This window comes from Loxodonta africana, chromosome 25 (assembly GCF_030014295.1).
Source record: "Loxodonta africana isolate mLoxAfr1 chromosome 25, mLoxAfr1.hap2, whole genome shotgun sequence".
Lineage (NCBI taxonomy): Eukaryota > Metazoa > Chordata > Mammalia > Proboscidea > Elephantidae > Loxodonta > Loxodonta africana.
The window spans coordinates 44,153,059-44,167,909 of NC_087366.1; positions in this window are offsets into that span (position 1 = coordinate 44,153,059).

Below are 14,851 nucleotides of genomic sequence, written 5' to 3' on the forward strand. Positions count from 1 at the left end.
CCTTTAACATGCAGTCTCATTAGACTGCCTTGTACACTTATCTGCCCACACGTGGCCTGAAAACCCTCTGTGGTTCTCATGAGTGTTTATGGGTCACCCATAGAAGGTTCCTCCCCATCTCAGAGACCCATCAAGATAAGAGAAAGGAAGAAAGGAAGCAAGGAAAGAAGAAAGGAATGCAGGAAGGAAGGAAGAAGGGCAGGCAGCCAGGCTTACCTGGTGAGTAAATGGGGAAAATGTATCTCCAACAGGCAGATTTTCTTCCAAGTTCTGTCCCTGCCAAGCCTGATACTATAGGCCATGACCAACAAGATCTTGCCAAAATAGTGACTGATAAGGCATGACCCAAATGCTGCATGCTGAATATATTCCATCTGTACCGTGTCATCACTTATTTGATTTAGAATGGACCCCAGCTATGAAAGACTGTCCCAAATGGCATGTTTGCTTCAAGCACAAGTCTGACGGAAGTTCCTACAAACACACTTCAGCCAACTACCAGCCTTGACTCTGCAGCTGCTAACCAAAAGGTTGGCAGTTCGAATCCACCAGGTGCTCCTTGGAAACCTTATGGGGCAATTCTACTCTATCCTACAGGGTCGCTATGAGTTGGAATCGATTTGACAGCAATGAGTTTTAATCTTCATTTCGTTTCATTATTTTTTTCCAAAATTGATTCACATTTCTATTAAACCAAACCAAACCCACTGCCATCGAGTTGATTCCGACTCGTAGCAACCCTATAGGACAGAGTAGAACTGCCTCATAGAATTTCCAAGGAGTGCCTGGTGGATTCGAACTGCTGACCTTTTGGTTAGCAGCTGTAGCACTTAACCACTATACCACCAGGATTTCCACATTTCTATTACTGACCTTAAATAACTCAATGCAGGAAAACAAAACAAAAGAGCTTCAGTGTTTTTTTTTCTAATAACTTACATCCAAATATTCTGATAGTGATGTTTCTAGCTTGACAAGACAGGAGCTTGGCCTCATGTAGTGTAACTATGTGTGCTGTCCCGCATGCTTTTGATGTAAGTCCAGCCTCATTCTTCTCCAGTGTCTCCTCTCAGAACATACCTGGCCATGTTATCCTTTTTCACTTGAATTCACTAAGGGATGCTTTTGTTTTCTGGCCAGGAATTGTTTATCCTAGAACTCTTGTGGGAAGACACAGTAAAGGTAACACCAAGTGAGCACACCATGATGGAGGAGCCAGAGATAGAGCCCCGTCTGTTCTCTTGTAAAATCATCAGGGACTCATATAGCATTCAGCTCACATGTTGAACACATCTACCATCCCATCCCCTTTGATATCACTTTCTCTTTACTTTCATATGTCACACTTAGAGGACCCCAAGCAATCTCCCTGGCCAGGGTTATTTATGTTTTCCTTCCACCTGATGATTTTGCGCCAAGTGTTTGGGCCATGCCTTCACTTATACATTCGGGGAACAGTTTAGATCTGTTCTGTTCTGTCACTGGATGTGACGGCCAATTTTCACAAGGTCATACCATCTGTACAAGGGCAGTATAATCAACACCATAGCCCTGTACAGATACATAAATCTTAAAATATACTAGCGATGTGTCACTCCACTAACTGGTAAGGGGGAAAATGGCTTTGAATAATAAGTGCCTAAGGAGTACCCGTGCATTTCTTTAACAATTATTGTGGTAAGTATATAGTTAACAAAACATTTGCCATTTCAACAATTTTTTACATGTGCAATTCAGTGACATTAATTACACTCATTATGTTGTGCAACCATTACCGCTATCTGTTTCTGATTATTCTCATCACCCTTAACAGGAGCTCAGTGCCCCCTAAGCAATGATTCCCTCTTTCCCTCTCCCACACACCTCTAGTAACAAGTAATAAACTGTATTCTCTATCCATTTGACTATTCTAGATATTTCTTGTATGTGGGAATTATACAATATTTGTCCTTTTGTGACTGACTTATTTTTGCAGTTGTCACTCAATTCTAATCATTCCACTGGGGCTTAGCAAAGAATCAGTTCCATTCTCACTCTGTGAGTCAGTGTGTTAGGAACACCTAAGGCATTGTCCCCAGCCTTCTGCCACAAACAGGTGTAAAGTCACTGAGGAGACTGGGCAACCCCTTCTATATGTTACAAGAAAAAAGCCCTTAAATGAAATACAGGACCTATAATCATCATTAGAAGTGGTGTGGATAATGATAGTACCATATACTGAGGTAGCACTGTACATTTTTAACTGACTTTTTACATATCGCTTCACAATGCACATGAGCACAGATCCACCAGATATGCTAGAAATCTCCCTCCTCAATAATAATTAATTGCTGGACAAAATATGTACGGGGAACTGGCTCTGCCATGTGCCACCAGACAAAATGTCTGGTTGTCCACTGCTCCCATCCAACTGAGAGTTCCAAATAATCCAGAACTGAGCAGGAGAAAACCAGTCTCAACCCCATTATGACTTTTCTTTCATTCGTCAACAAGAGATGTTCATTCCATTGACTGAGATTTCTTTTGTTACTTGAGCCTTGGTCACAAATGCAAAGATAATTTTACTGCTCTATTCACTTCTCAGCCATCAGGAAATAACAAATTTCCATGTAAGGAGAAGGTACGCAGAGTCACCCAAGAGAACATACCCATAGGGTCAAGAAGCAATTAAGAGGTTTGCAGTTGCCAAGTACCCCAATTTCTCAAAAATAAAATCGGAAGTAGCTATAGCCACTCTCAACTGATAACTGCAACGTAGAAGTCACAAAAAAAGACCAGTTGCTAGGAAAGGACATCAAATTTAGGAAAGGAGTGGATCAGCGAAAACAAGGGAAATTCTCAATGAGTTGGATTGACACGATAGCGGAAACAGTGTGTTCAAATAAACCAGCAATCCTGAAGATGATGTAGGACCAGGCAACATTTTGTTCCGTTGTCCATGGGATCACCATGAGTACACACGGATGCAACAGCAACTAACACAAGAGAAGTCACAGAAAAGCATATCCTATACTCTGCTTAGCTATCTGTTCCTTTAAAGATTACAGCCCAGAAAATCCTATGGAGTGGTTCTATTCTGTCCTATAAGGTCGCTATGAGTCTGAATCGACTCGACAGCAATGGATATACTCTGCCCCCTCATCTAGCATAAAAGAGAAGCAGAGGAAATCTCCATGTGTGATAGTCAAATGATTCCAGAGGATAAAGCTGGGATGGACACACACATCCATTTATTCTTTTATTTAGCAAGCAATTTTTTAACTGTCAGCTACTCTATGAGAGACCCTGCGCAGATCCTGTGCTAAGTACTAAAATGGTCTCTGTCCCAAGGATCTCATGATGCTTTGAGACACTGGAAAAATTTGTCGATGAAAGTTTGGAAATTCTTTCCTCTGGCACTTTTTTTTTTTTTTTTAATTGTGTTAAGTATATATTACGAGTCTTTGGGTATTGCCAAATAGTTAAATACTGGACTGCAGGCCAAAAGGTTGATGATTCAAACGCTTCAGAGGGGCCTCAGAAGACAGGCTTGGTGATTTGCTTCCAAAAGTTTGCAGCCTTGAAAACCCTATGGAGTAGCTCTACTCTGCACACATGGGGACGCCATGAGTCAGAATTGGCTCAATGGCAGTTAACAACAAGAAGTATACATATAACAAAACTTTCGCCATATCAATATTTTTACATGCACAAGTCATTGATGTTAGTTCCATTCTTCATTTTGTGCAGTTATCACCATGGCTCCATCTTAAAGTGCTCCATTTCCTATCATACTTCATTAGAGTATGACATGGCCAGGAAGAAAAAGACTGGTGAGCCTCACCTTTTGTGCTTTTCTGAAGGAAGGATTTTTATTATTGCCACGTGGTGCAATAAAATGATCTAAATCAAGAATGTACTTCATAAAGGGTAGGCAAAGTGGCAGTTATATTTCTGTGAGTCTAGAGGCAGCCCCTGGAAACCCTGGTGGCTTCGTGGTTAAGTGCTACAGGTGCTAACCAAAGAGTGGGCAGTTTGAATCCGCCAGGCGCTCCTTGGAAACTCTATGCAGCAATTCTATTCTGTCCTATAGGGTAGCTATGAGTCGGAATCGACTCACCAGCACTGGGTTGTTTTTTTGGTAGAGGCAGCCCTGGGAGAGGCAAGCTTATGAATTTCTCTGCCTCTCATGATAAAAAAAAAATCAAGGAACTAGTGACATCACTATCTTACGAAGACATTGCCGACCTTACAAAGTGCTGCCGCAGAGTCGCACCAGTCCTAGCCGGCACCCCCTTCCCCTGGCTGGGCCACCTAATACCTCTCAGGAGAAGGCAAGGGCACTAGGCAGCGTTAGCACTCTCACAATTTTCACCCTCACACCTTGTGTGCTCCTAGAACTAAGAAACACGAGGAAACAATCGTCGTGAGAACAGCGGAAATGGAGAGGGAAGTGAAAACAACCAGCTGTAGGAAACGTAGGAAGTACAATGCTTCAGTGGTAAATAGCTGCATCAATCGTGACTTCATGTGCAGATACATTACTGTTCTATATCCTGGTGGCGCAGTGGGTAAGCACTTGGATGCTAACCGAAAAGTTGGCGATTCAAACCCACCAGGGGCTTGGCAGAAGAAAGATGTGGCGGTCTACTTCTGTAAAGATTACAGCCTTGGAAACCCTATGGGGCAGTCTACCCTGTCCTACAGCTTAGCTGTGAGTTGGAATTACTTGATGGCACTGGGCTTGGGTTGGCTGTAGAATGTAGAACCTGCAGGGGGAGAAGGAAAAGAGAAAAAGGTGAGGGAAACAGCAGACTTTCATGATAGATATTATAGGATGTTTTACATTTCGTTATGTTGACTGAAATGAATGATATGTTCTGTTTCTACTTTCTAGAAATAGCTCATGGAATGAAGACAGCTATGGAAGGGTAAATAGTGAAGGCGACAAAGATAAAACCGTATGCCCAGATACAAGCTTGTCGCTTTGAAAGGAGACCTTCCTTCCTTTGTCCTTCTTTCCTTCCTTCCTTCCTTTATTATAATTAGAACTAATCTAGGAATCTGTAGATTTTAAACATTAAGACTTTTTTTCCTCCAAGTTCTAAAGGTTATAACAGTTGGTAAAAATCTTTTTTCTTTTCATTTTATAAATCATTTCTCTTTCTTTGCCTCTGCCAGTCTTTGCATCCTTTTTGCAGGTCTTCTGATGAACCAACTTGAACTCTATGGGCAGCTATCCAGAGAAAACGGAATCAAATTATTTTAACAGAATCAACGAAGTCCTCTGGTAAAAATACTTCAAAAGGAATTCCCTGCTCGATTATATTACTTTCATCCCAGAGTCTCCATGGGGATGCAGTGACACCTAACAAATTACAGTCATTTACCAAAGGAGGCTCTACAAAGCATCTAATTTTGTGGCTTGCCAGGAAAGCATAAAGAAAATATTGGAAAACTAATGAGTATGGAGGCAGAGTGAAGTCAACTTCAAGTGGTAGCACTTATTTTTAGGGTCAGTCATAATATTATGACCTACTTGAACAGGAAATATGTGTTGAAAATTCAGTACTCTCTATGATGATATCATAGAAGTAATTTGTTTATCTTAGTTTGAATGTAATCCTTTGTCAAGTCAGGACTCAATCATGGAGAACATTAGGGTTCCTATACTATGGCTAAGTTTTACTTGTGGGATCTTATCCACTAAGTTTGGTATACAGGCTGTGTTGTGCTGAAGGCAGCTACCATGGTTTGCAAGAGCCAAATGGGCCCATTCTTTCCCAATTCTTTGTTGAGTGACATCATGTTGATAGCTTAAAATCAGCCACGGTGGGAGTATTTACACCATGGGAATCAGCAAACGCTATAATCCAAGGCTTCCTCCTCTCTCCCGTCTTCCCCAAGAGCCAGTTGTCAAACATTCAGCAGACAGTGCTGCATACAGGAGAAAAAGAAAGAGGAGATAAATGTGGCTTTGTTTTGTTCCTACTTCATCACAATGCGAGTCTATGACATCAAAATATTAGTTTATATTTGCATAGATGTGGGTAAAAATCAGCATGTTGCTTATTTGGTTATAAGATTTGGTCCTGATGAAAATGAACAAGAGAACACACCCTCTCTAGGTTATATTTCTGGCGATTGGGATATTAAATAGCTATAGTATTTACCTTGCCTGTCACTACGCTTGAGAATCAGTAAAAGGGGGGAGAACCCCAGCTTTGATGTCACTATCCAAAACAAAAGAAAGAAAGAAAATGCAATGTAATATAACTGCTGCAACCCAAGTGTCACCTCAGCTTCCTGAGAGCTGACATTGGACACCACACACGGTGGCTCCCATCACTTTGTGTCACAAGATGCCTTTTCTCAAGATCCTGTGTCATGACATTGCTTGTTCAGTTCCACGCTATGCGCACCTTGGTTTTTATCACTATCATTCTATTTAAAAATAAACTCAGAGACACACAGATTCCACCTCCGGCCTGTTAGCGTAAATCATATTGGCAATCTCCAGCAATGCTCCTCGTCTCCACTCTCTTAGTTTTCTTACACAAAAATCTGAAGGCGTTTGGATTAATAGAGACAAAAGATCAGAACATTGGGATAGGCTACCCAAAACAGATCAATTCGATTTCACCAGTGCATTAACAATCATCTATAAACAAAAGAAAACACGACACTATTCTGTTTGGCTTCCAAGAGTTAAACAAATGCCCCTTGAAGGGACAGACTAGGAAAATTGTGGGAGGGTGATGAAGTGGAGGCCACAGGGAGAGCCAGCAGCTGAGGATGATTTTACTGGGAGGCAGTTAACAGTAAAGGAAAAACTGATGTCACACATCCGCTCTGTCTGCAGCTCGACAAGCGAATCTTCTCCCTATAAATCCCACCGGAAATGAGAACAAGCAGCGCGTCTTCACAGATGGCTCCCAAAGCAGATCTCCAGTTCAGCCATCGTTACTCATTTTAGTGGGTAGCTTGGGGACTTGTTTTAAGTACAAGAACAAAAAGATTTTTTTTCTTCCAGTTTTGCAAGGCTGAACCTTGAAATTCAAGGGCAGTGAAATGACTCTCATTTGTTTCCTTCCTTTAATATATAAAACCTGCATCTGTCTATTTGTTCTCATTTGTCTACTCATGTGTGATACTTAGAATATGCCATCTTGTGTAGATTCATGTATCTATCTTGTCTTGTGTATGTGTGAAGAAAGGGCTTGTATCATATTCACTTTTATATCCTATGCCCTAGCAGAGGATCCTGCTGGGTGCTCACCAACAGTGCTGACTTAATCTTCTTTTTACCTTTTATTGAGACTACTTATTCATCTATCGTTAATTAGATAAACCTGTTGTTAGGTGCTGTCAAGTCAGTTCTGAATTATAGCGACCCTACGTACAACAGAATGAAACACTGCCTAGCCCTGTACTATCCTCACATTCTTTACTATGTTTGAGCCCATTGTTTTGCCGCCCTGTCAATCCATATCCTTGAGGGTCTTCCTCTTTTTTGCTGACCCTCTAACTTACCAACAGTGATGTCCTTCTCCAGGGATTGGTGCCTCCTGATAATATGTCCAAAGTAGGAGAGATGGAGTTTCACCATCCTCACTTTCAAGGAGTTCTCTGGGTGTACTTCTCCTAAGACAGACTTATTCCTTCTTTTGGCTACTCAGAAAAAAAATTTTTTTTTCTTTGTATATTCAATATTTTTCACCAACACCATAATTCAAAGGCATCAACTCTTCTTTGATCTTGCTTTTTCATTGTCCAGCTTCACAAGCATATGATGTGATTGAAAACACCATGGCTTGGGTCAGGTGCACCTTAGTCTTCAAGGTGATATCCTTGCCTTTCAACACTTTAAAGAGGTCCTTTGCAGCACATTTGCTGACACAATGCATCTTTTGATTTCTTGACTGCAGCTTCTATGGGTGTTGATTGTGGATCCAAGTAAAATGAAATCCTTGATGACATCAATCTTTTCTCCTCTTATCATGAATTTTTAGTTTTCAAAGAATAGTTTACTTTGTTATTTACTTCTTCTATTCATTTTATATGGTGTATTATTATAATGAAGGAGCCCTGGTGGTGCAGTAGTTAAGCACTTGGCTGCTCACTGCCAGGTTGCCAGTTTGAACCCACCAGCCACACCATGGATGAAAGATGTGGCAGCCTACTTCTATAAAGACTGTTGCCTTAGAAACCCTATGGGGCAATTCTGCTCTGTCCTACAGGGTTGCTATGAGTCAGAATTGACTTGACGGCAAGGGTTTGGCTTTTTTTTTTTTTTACTGTTGTTATATTAAGATCCTAGCACTCTCCTTAGTGGACAGTGGTGGTTCAATGGCAGAGTTCTTGCCTTCTATACAGGAGACCTGGATCCAATTTGTGGCCAATGTATCCCAAGTGTAGCCACCGCCTATCTGTCAGTGGATGCTTATGTGTTGCTATGATGCTGAACAGGTTTCACTAGAGCTCCCAGACTAAGATGGGCTAGGAAGAAAGTCTTGGTGATTTACTTCCAAAAATCAGCCAATGAAGACCTTCTGGATCACAACAGTCGGATTCCCTTCTGCTTGGGGTCACCATGAGTCATGGGCTAACTCCACAGCAGCTAACAACAGCACTCTACTTGGTGTATATAGCTGAGTTGCAATAAATGTTTATCTCTTTCCCTTAATAGCCTCAGATTATGTGAGTTTTGTTCTCTGATTTTAGATGTCCTCTTGACCACCTTAGCTGTGTGCGTCCACAAGCCTGTGTGTGGCCATCTAAGATACTCTGCTGGTCTCACCCCTTCTGAAGCAAGGAAGAATGGAGAAAACTAAACATACAAGGAAAACATTAGTCCAAAGGACTAATGGACCACGTCTACCACGGCCTCCACTAGACTTAGTCCAGTATAACTAGATGGTGCCTGGCTACCACCACTAACTGCTCTGACAGGGATCACTCTAGAGGGTCCCAGAGAAAGATGGAGAAAAATGTAGAATAAAATTCTAACTAACAAAAAAATATCAGACTTACTGGCCTGACAGAGACTGGAGAAACCCCAAGAGTATGGTCCCCGGACACCCTTTTAGCTAAGTAATGAAGTCATTCCCGAGGTTCACACTTCAGCCAAAGATTAGACAGGCCCAAAAAACAAAACGAGACTAATGGGGCACATTAGCCCAGGGACAAGGACTAGAAGTCAGGAGTTAGCAGGAAAGCTGGTAATAGGGAACCCAAGTTCGAGAAGGGAGAGTGTTGACATGTCGTGGGGTTGTTAACCAATGTCATAAAACAATATGTATACTGTTTAATGAGAAACTAATTCGTTCTGTAAAAGTTCATCTAAAGTACAATAATAAAAAGTGGTACAGTCTCTCTCACATACATGCTTTCTCCATACTTGGAACTTTTTTTGCAGATTGAATAAGGGTGCAATGACCAAACTCTAGTGACGTCAAGACCTTCCAAGTTTATTTTCAAAAAGAGCACTCCAGAACAGTCAGGTCAAACTCGGAGATTAACTGCAGTCCTTTTTTTATTTAGTTAATCCTCTTTATCCCACAGCAAGTAGTTCTGCCACTTCCTTTGGAGACTGAGTAGGGACATTTGTTAGTAAAAATCTACTTTGCATGTTTCTGTTGTATAAGTTGATTGCTACAGGCCAACGTGATTTGAATGACAGGAATCTGTCCAAGTTGTGAATGCACCCAGTAAATTGACACACTTTCACCTGGGAGAAAAACAGAACTCCCAATATAGGGCATGTCTGGAAAAGACCGGCCTTGTGGAAATAGTGCAGATGCTTCATTACAACTTTCTCAGTTTAAAATTTATTTTTCATTTGACATTTGAATCTTTATTCTCAGGGCTTCTTAGGCCTTCTAAATTTTCATGCAAAATATGATTCAGCAAACACCCATTGAATACTTGCTAGGTACAAGTCTCTGTGCTAGGCCTTAGGGGCAAGAGGAAAATCAGAAATAGAAAGTTGAATAAGGCATGGCTCCTGCCTCAAGGAATTTAAAGTCGACTGGGGGAGGAAGAAATGGCTAATACTGCCAGTTAGATTATTATGGAGCTACTGTATTTTTACACAAATAATACGTGTCTTCTACATTTTTTTACCAACCACGCTTCCCTCCCCTCCCCGCCAGTGAGGTATTTTCATAAGCGTTGCTATGCCAATTTTTTTTTTTACATGTTTTTGGTATAGTGGTGCTTATGAAAATATCTTGCAAGGGGAGGGCACAACTGGCAAACATAGAAGTTGAGTGTTATTTGCGTAAAAATAAGGTCTTTTATTGATTTTATATACTTTAGCCAGACATTTAAAGAAAAGCCTATTGAAGAGAAAAATTCATAGGGAAGGAGACTGGAAGAAATGACATCAAAATGCTAGTAGTATTTTTTTTGAGCTGTGAGAGTCGAAGTGATTAATTTTTCTCAATAAGTGATTCATTTTTTCAAAGTTTATAATCTTTAATAATGAATAAAAATATGTACACATTTAAAAGCTCTTCACAGTACTTTGTTTGCTAAAACATAACTATCGAGTCTTTATGACAAGAATTTTCCTTGAGGGATAAAGAAATATAAAACTGAAACCAATATGAATAGAATTTACAGAAAGAAGTGGCCTCAATATAGTTTTCTAGGTATCTGCAAACACACCTACATGTATACATAAATGGATATATAGATGCATACAAAAGACACATATATACATGCACAGACATACATGTATACATACATATATTCATTGCCAGCTCTAGAATGTTCATGGGCTGATGATGGGTGTTTTGGCTTTCTGTTCTCTGACCCTTTTATTATTATAACTGCTGGAAAAACAGAAAGTGACCAACTCTCACAGTCCACTTTTAGTAACATTAGCAGCTGTCGTGGACAGTAAAGAGTACTTGACTGGTCAGCCTTAACTCTGAATTCAAATCCTGGCTGCCACCCATTACTCTCCTTTCCCATGATTCTAAGGACATTTCTCTTCCCTCTCTCTGAATATTCTCTGGAGGAAAAGAGGAGTCAGTCAGATTCTTGTTATTACTAGTAAAGGCCATTCAGTCCCCTGGCTTAGGGATGGGAAGAAAAATTTGAGAAGAAGCATTTTGACCTTTCTGATGTTGGAGAAAATCTTTGGAAATCTAGTTCATCCCCACTCCTATCTTCTTTGTCAAGGAAGACCCTGAGGTCCACATATCCTGACTCCAAACCCTTTCTTCTTCACCATCTTCTGACCCTCTATTACCACCAACCTGCCCCACTCACTTCATAGTGGCTGTTTCGATGGCAGGGTTATACTAAAGATAGGGTGAAAACAAATACAGCTATCTATTAAGGGTCCATCATGGGTAAAGTTATTATCTCCGTTTTAGTTAATACTCACAAAAATCCTCCGAGTTATCTATGATTTTCTTTATTTTACAGATGTGGAAATTAAGGTTCAGAGAGCCAGTAACTTGCCCCAGAACAGCGAATTAATAAGTAAAAGAACAGAAGCTTCAGTCTAACACTGAGTTGCATTTCGAGGGAACCAAGTCCGAACTACTCCATGGATAAAATACTGTGACAGAATTGGACTGGCTTTAGGGCTCAGAGATGACTCTACAGTAGTATGTTTTGAGTTTCCCTTTGTCAAAAGATCTTTACTTCAAGGTGAGTAAATAAATTTACTCCTGGTACAGCTCTTGCCATGTTTATCAGTACAATGAAAGGAGGAAGAGAGGCTTAAAGCCTTAGGCTGAGAGGAAGGAGATGCCCTTGCAAAATTTTAGTCCTTGGATACCTAGAACCAAAATTTCAGTTACTGCGTACAGATCTTTGCATAAAGTTAGTAAAGTCCATTTTGCAAGTCATACCCAACCATATATTCAAATTTTTCTCTCCTTGCTCCAAACCTGTTGCTGTTGAGTCGATTCCAACTCATGACAATTCTGTGTGTTGCAGAGTAGACCTGCTCCATAGGGTTTTCTTGATACTTCGGACATGTTATCAAGAGGAACCAGCCACTGGAGAAGGACATCATGCTTGGTAAAGTAGAGGGTCAGCAAAAAAGAAGAAGACCCTCAGCAAGATAGATTGATACAGTGGCTACAAAAATGAACTCAAAGTTAACAACAAATCTGAGGATGGCATAGGACCAGGCAATGTTTTGTTCTGTTGTATTCAAGGTCTCTGTGAGTCAGAACTGACTTGACAGCACCTAACATTAACAACCTTTGTGGAAGCAGATTCCCAGTCCTTTCCTCCATGGCACTGCTGGGTGGGTTCAGACTCGCAAACTTATTTTAGTAGATGAGTGCAAGCAGTTTGCATCACCTGGGGACCTTGTCTTTGCTCCAAAAGAAAAAAAAAAAAAAACACTAATCCTTTGCCTTCTAGTCGATTCCGACTCATAGCAACCCTATAGGACATAGTAGAACTACCCTATAGGATTTCCTAGGAGTGGCTGGTGAATTTGAACGGCCGACCTTTTGGTGAGCAGCCAAGTTCTTAACCACTATAACCACTGTGCTACCAAGGCTCCTCTCTTTGTTCCAGAGACCCCAAATTCAAGTTTTCTGGCTTCAGTGCATCCAAGCCCTTCTATTCCATGGGCGTGAGAACATACTGAGACCATGCTCATTGTGAAGCTAAAACTAGAAGATTAACTGTTATAAAATTACCTTGGACATTTGAAAGAGTAGAAGATAGCACAGGCCAATAAAATTTGAGGAAATTTTTCTTTAAAAAAGGGGTCAATTTCTTCAATCCTGAGCTTAACATAGTCTTAGGAAGTGCTGGGCTCTGCCATCTACTCTTTCTTGGGGTTACGGGAAGTTGCAACAAGTTCAGAAGCAAAGACTGTAAAAAGCTCCAAAGGGAAGCTCAGAGGGGAGCCATAGTGGATGTCGAAGTGAAAGCTGCCCCAGCCCCAAGCTAAGGTGGTGGATGGAGGCTGGGTGGGTGGAGGCTGCATCCCCCAGTACTGATCATCAGTGTGTCATAGGGCAGAGCTGCGCTTCTGTGCCTAATCTCTTTGGTACTCATTCCATGAACCAATTATAAAAAAAAAAAAAACCAAACCCAGTGCCATCAAGTCAATTCCAACTCATAGCGACCCTAGAGGACAGAGTAGAACCAATAGGTCCCTACAAATCCAAGGGCCATCTGCTCCCAGATGATTGCATTACCAGTTAGGTCATACTGTGTACTGTGTTCATGGTCCCTCTTCCTGTTGACCAAATCATTTAAGTGCTCAAGCTGACTCAAGGCTTGCAGGGAATAAAATTTCTGCAACATGATGCCTCTGAGATATAAGGGGCTGAGAATGAAAACCACACCCCAATGCCATAAAAATGATAGACTGCTTACCTGCTTACCTTCTTTATATGGAATATGTCTAGGTTTATTTCCATGAAAAATGAATTCATTGGCCTATAAATTGAAATGGCCAGAGAAGACATTTTTCTTCTCTTATCTTTCCACTCCTTCTTGGGTATGTTGGTGGCAATACTGAGATTAGCTGGGCCCTAATGGTCTTGATGAAAGATTTGTGACCTTCTCCAACATTCTGCTTATTCCCTTTTTCCCATAACTGAAGAGAATTTGCACCTCGTTATCTTCCCAGTGGGCAAAAAGGAGACATAAATAAACTTTTCATCTCCATTTTTGTCAATTTAATATTGGTAGATGTAAGCTCCACACTGAGCCACAAAGTTAATAGTCAATATGTATATAATAATTTGTAGGGTAATTATAGTGGAAAAGACTATAAAAACACTACCTTTTGGAGTTTAATTCTTAGTATGAAAACAAAATGCAATTTTTGAGTCAAAAAGTTATATTTGGGCTGTGGTTCTTCTTTTAACTTGCAAAATACATCACTTATACAAAGGATTGTATAAAAGGTATAGGTATACTTAAAGACAAATTCTGGGTAGCACAAATGGTTTGCATTAGACTACTAACTGAAACGTTGGCAGTTTGAACACATACAGTGGCATTGTAGAAGGCAGGCATGACCATCGGCTTCTGTAAACATTATAGCCATGAAAATCCTACGGAGCAGTTCCACTCTGTAACACACGGGGTGGCCATGGGTAAGAATTGACTGGATGGCAACAGGTCTTTATAGTTAAAGAAGAAAAATAAAACAAAAGGGCATGTAAGCACCATCTATGTCACAAAATAGAACATTGCCCCTTTATACTCCCCATCCAGAGAACACCATCTTCCTTCTCTCATTCCAAACAATCATTTCTTTGACTTTTATCATCATCATTCTCCTGTTTTATGCTATAGCTTTATCTTTGTAACTTTAAACAAATATTGTTTAGGTTGTACGGATTTATGAACTTTGTATAAATGAAATCAAATGTATTATGTTTGTGAGATTCATCCATGCTGGTGTGTGTGGCAGCACTGCCAACATTTTCAAAGCTTATAGTATTCCTTTGGAGGAGAGTATCCCAATTTCTTTGGTTTATGGTTGTTAGGTATTTGTATCTTTTTAGTTTATCTGCTTAATATACCAAAAGGAAACACAGATATTGGGAAGGACTTATATAATTTCCCCCAACTTGCCTGTCAGTTAGTTGTACTGTGGGGGCTTGCGTGTTGCTGTGATGCTGGAAGCTATGCCACTGGTGTTCAATACCAGCAAGGTCACCCATGGTGGACAGGTTTCATCTGAGCTTCCAGACAAAGCAGACTAGGAAGAAGGATCCAGTAGTCTACTTCTGAAAAGAATTAGCCAGTGAAAACCTTATGAATAGCAGCAGAACATTGTCTGATATAGTGCTGGAAGATGAACCCCTCAGGTTGGAAGGCACTCAAAAGACGACTGGGGAAGAGCTACCTCCTCAACGTAGAGTTGACC